Source organism: Lynx canadensis, chromosome A2, assembly GCF_007474595.2.
Source record: "Lynx canadensis isolate LIC74 chromosome A2, mLynCan4.pri.v2, whole genome shotgun sequence".
NCBI classification, from domain to species: domain Eukaryota; kingdom Metazoa; phylum Chordata; class Mammalia; order Carnivora; family Felidae; genus Lynx; species Lynx canadensis.
Window position 1 is genome coordinate 46,578,872 of NC_044304.2, and position 4,539 is coordinate 46,583,410.

Sequence of the window (4,539 nt, forward strand, 5' to 3'; positions counted from 1 at the left end):
AGTGATGAACCACAGGAATCTACCCCCAAAACTAAGAGCACACTTTACACACTGTATGTTAGCCAATGTGACAATAAATTGTATTTTTTAAAAAATTAAAATTAAAAAATAGCGTTTTTGTCTTTCCTGTACACCCCTATCTTATAGAAGAAAAAAACCAATTCAGAAAGGTAAACCAAAACATCAGACCTGGGAATCCATGGCAGATCACAGACACACTCTTCTCTATGCCCCTGCTTCACTGCACCAGGTGCAGACCTGCGGAGAAGATGCTGGGGCCTCCACTTCTTCCTTGCCCACCTGTTTGGGGGAAGAGCTCCACATACCAGATAAAAATCCTAAGAGACACAAAGGAAAGTAAAAGTTCTTAAGGGTCAGGGCTGCACTAGTTCATTTCTGAATCACAGGCGCCTAACACAGGGGCTCAATACATTGATGGGGGGGGAAATACTCTTTGCAAATCTTCACTTAATCTGCTTGAGGGTTTTGGAGCCTAGGAGTCTTTCAAAAAAGAAGGAATATCTAGCAGTGGCCCAAAGGATGTTCTATTTAGAACAATCAGGCACTACTCCTTCTACTGCTAATTGACGATTTAATCCTACAACTAACCATTTATTTTAACTCTTTGGCTCCAACAGTCCTGCTCCACACCTCTAAACCATCTTCTATGGCTCTCTCTAATCAAGTAACCCCATCTTTCCCTGCTTTCAATTTTTGTAACAGGTTAATGTGACTGTGTTCTTTCCATGAAGGTGTAAATTCAGACTCACGTGTGCTCCCACACTCCTCTCTCCACCATACCCCCTCCTCTAACAACCCTAAAAGACACCCTCCCTCCACAATCCGTGGAGGACTGTAGCAGTTCTCAGATTATCCCAGAAGAGACAGAACACAATTTAGGTAACAGAAGGAAGTTATGGCCATTTTAGGTAACAAAGAATTATGGTTCATTTACATATGAACATATATACAACATGGATGAATCTCAAAAGCATTACGTTAAATAAATGAAGTCAGATTCAAAAGGCTACACTCATGTGTCATTCCAGGTATAGGACATTCTGGAAATGGTAAAATGACAGGGGCAGAAATCAGGATCAGCGGTTGCCGTAGACAGGAGGTATGACAAGAAGATTTATTACAAAGGGACACTAGGGAAATATATTGGGTGACAGAAAGATCTTCGATGTGTTAGTAGTTACATGACTACATAAGGTTTTCAAAATTCATAGAACTATTAAAAGGGGTAAGTTTTACTATATGTAAATTATACCTCAGTAAACTTGACCAAAAATTTTCTACAAACTATTGGGGGGTGGGGTTGAGGGGTAAAAGGGCCAGGTCCAAGAATTTGCATTTTTTTTAATGTTTATTTTTGAGAGAGACAGAGCGTGAGTGGGGGAGGGGCAGAAAGAGGGGGAGACACAGAATTTGAAGCAGGTTCTGAGCTGTCAGCACTGAGACTAATGCTGGACTCAAACCCACAAACCGTCAGATCATGACCCGAGCTGAAGTCAGACACTCAACTGACTGAGCCACCCAGGTGCCCCAACAATTTGCATTTTTCATTTGCTCCCCAGGTAATTCTGATGCAGGCTGTCCACAGTCCGTAGTCTGAGAAGCACTGCTCATGCGTGGGCTGCATCACAAGACCTTTATCCTTTTTGGCACACGCAATGTGCACACTTTGGGAACTGAGTACCATTTGACAGAGTTGAGTAGGAGCGTAAGAGCAAAAAAAAATATGCTCACTGGAGAGCCCTGTAGGGCTGGCTACAAGACTTAAAAGAAAAAAAAAAAAGATGTGCTCCTGCTTACAAAAAATTGTGTTCTAGAACTTGCAAATGGGCAGTCCTATAGTTATACCACATTTGTTTTCTATTGCTGCCATAACAAATTACCAAAAGTTTAATGACTTAAACAACACAATTATACTTCTGGCTGGCTAAGTCTAAAATGGCTCAGCAGATTGCTTCCAGAGGCCTTAGGGGAGAATCTACTTGTTTGCCTTTGTCGCTTCCAGAGGCAGCCCCAGTTTCACTGTGGCCGGCTCCCGTCTCCAAACCTGAAACGGCCAGTTGTGTTTTCCCATGTCAAATCCCTCAACATAATCACATCTGCAAAAACCCTTTGCCATGGAACATAACATATTCATAGGGCTCGGGCATTAGGTTGTGGACGTCTTTAAGGCGGCCATTATTCTGCCTACCATATATGCCTCAGCAGAATCTAGGCAAGCACTTAGGTTTAAGAGTAGAACAGCAAATCTCCCATCTGTTTTCAAGCTTAACTGATTTGAATACAATTAGGAAGAACACATTTTCTTATGGTCCAAATAGGCTAAAAGGTCAGCTCATTAACCCGATCATAAAAGCTGATAAAGCTATGTATGATCGCCTAAGATGGTTATGTTGCTTGCTTTTAACTTCACTATTGATACTCTTGGACAACCAAAAGCAACTATAAAACAGATGTGTTTGCTTTTTCAGACACACACACACACACACACACACACACACACACACACACACAATCTTATTTTCCTCAGTTTAACTGTGAGGATTAACTAACCCTTTAAAAGTAAGAAAGACCCATTTAAATTTAAAGAAAACAAAACTGGACCAGCCAATACTCCTTGTTGATGGGGGAGGGAAACAAGCTAATACATACCTGGGTAAGATTTTTAAAATTTTAAAAATATGCCATCCTCATCTCTTCTTTGGTGTCTGTACAAATTTTTTTGCTTACCTTTTTATTTCTTTTACTATTACTGAATTTTTAAAGTTTCATTTTTTATATTCTGGTTGCCAATTCTTTATCAAATATATGTTTGGCAAATACTTTTTTTCCTGGTCTATGGCTTATCTTTTTATTTTCTTAGCACAGCTTTTCAATGATCCAAAGTTTTTTAATTTTGATAGAACTTATCATTTTTCTCTTTTGTGGTTCATGTTTTTTGTGTCCTAAGAAGTCTTTGTCTAACTAAGATCCCAAAGATTTTTCTCCTTTGTTTTCTTCCAGAACAGCAGTAGACAATAACGCTTTCTGTGATGATGAAAATGTGCTATACTCCAAGCTAACCAATACACTAGCTATAGCTAACCACACATAGCTACTGAGGACTTGACATGTGGCTAGAACTAAGAGCTGAATTTTAAAATTGTATTTAGTTTTAATTATTTAAATTTAAATAGCCACATGTAGCTACCATATGGACAGGAAGTTCTAGAAGTGTTACAGTTTTGATTTTACATTTTGGTCTATGATACATTTTGAGTTAATTTTTGTCTGTGTTTAAAGTATAGATCAAGGTTCATTTTTTTAAAATATGGACATCCAATTCTTCTAGCACCATTTTGTGAAAAGACCATCTTTTACTCCAATGAGTTACCTTGGCACCTTTGGCCACGTTTCTTTTTCTGGACTCTGTTCCATTGACCTGTGTGTCTATCCTTTCACCAATATCACCTTGTCTTCATATATGGCCAACGATCTTCAACAAGGGCACCAAGAAAAAAAACGGGGGGAAAAAAAACCCCGGGAAAAGCTTCATGACATTGGTCTTATCAATGATTTCTTGAATGTGACACCAAAAGTATAAGCAATAGATGCAAAAACAGACAAACTGAGGCTGTATGAAACTAAAAAGCTCCTGTACAAAAAAAAAAATCAATAGAGTGAAAAAGCAATCTATCCAAAGGGAAAAAACCTTTTGCAAATTTATAAGGGATTAATATCCAAAATATGTAAGGCACTCCTAGAACTCAAAAGCACAAAAACACAAATAATTTGATTAAAAATGGCCAAGAGATTTGAATAGAGACTTTTCCAAATAAGATATACAAATGGCCAGTAAATATATGAAAAGATGCTCAACATCATTAAACATCAGGGAGATGCAAATCAAAACCACAATGAGATAACACCTCACCCCTATTAGGATAGGCACTATCAAGAAAACTAACACGTGTAGGCAAACTGGAACCACTGTGTACTACTGGTGGAAATTTAGAACGGTGCAGCCACTATGAAGAACACTATGAATGCTACTCAAAATAATTTTAAATAAAACTACCTTTTGATCCACCAACCCCACTTCTGGGTATTAATCCAAAAAAATTTGAAACATGTTCTCAAAAAGATATCTGCACTCCCAGGTTTACTACAGCATTGTTGACAATAGCCAAGGGAGGGAAACGACCTAAATGTTCAAAGATGAATGGATAAAGAAAACAGAGTATAAAGAAAATGTAGTATATACAAACAGTGAAATATTATTCAGCCATAAAAGGAAGGAAACCTTGTCATATGCCAGAAAACGGATGGAACTTGAAGACATTAAGCTAAGTGAAATAAGCTAGTCATAGACAAACATTGCAAGATTCCACTTATATGGGGTATCTAAACTGGTTGAAGTCATCAAAGCACAAAATACAACAGTGGTTGCCAAAGTCTGAGGAGAGGTGGAAATAAGGAGTTGCTATTCAATGAGTATAATTAATCCTCCAGTCATGGAAGATTGAAAAGTTCTAGAGATCT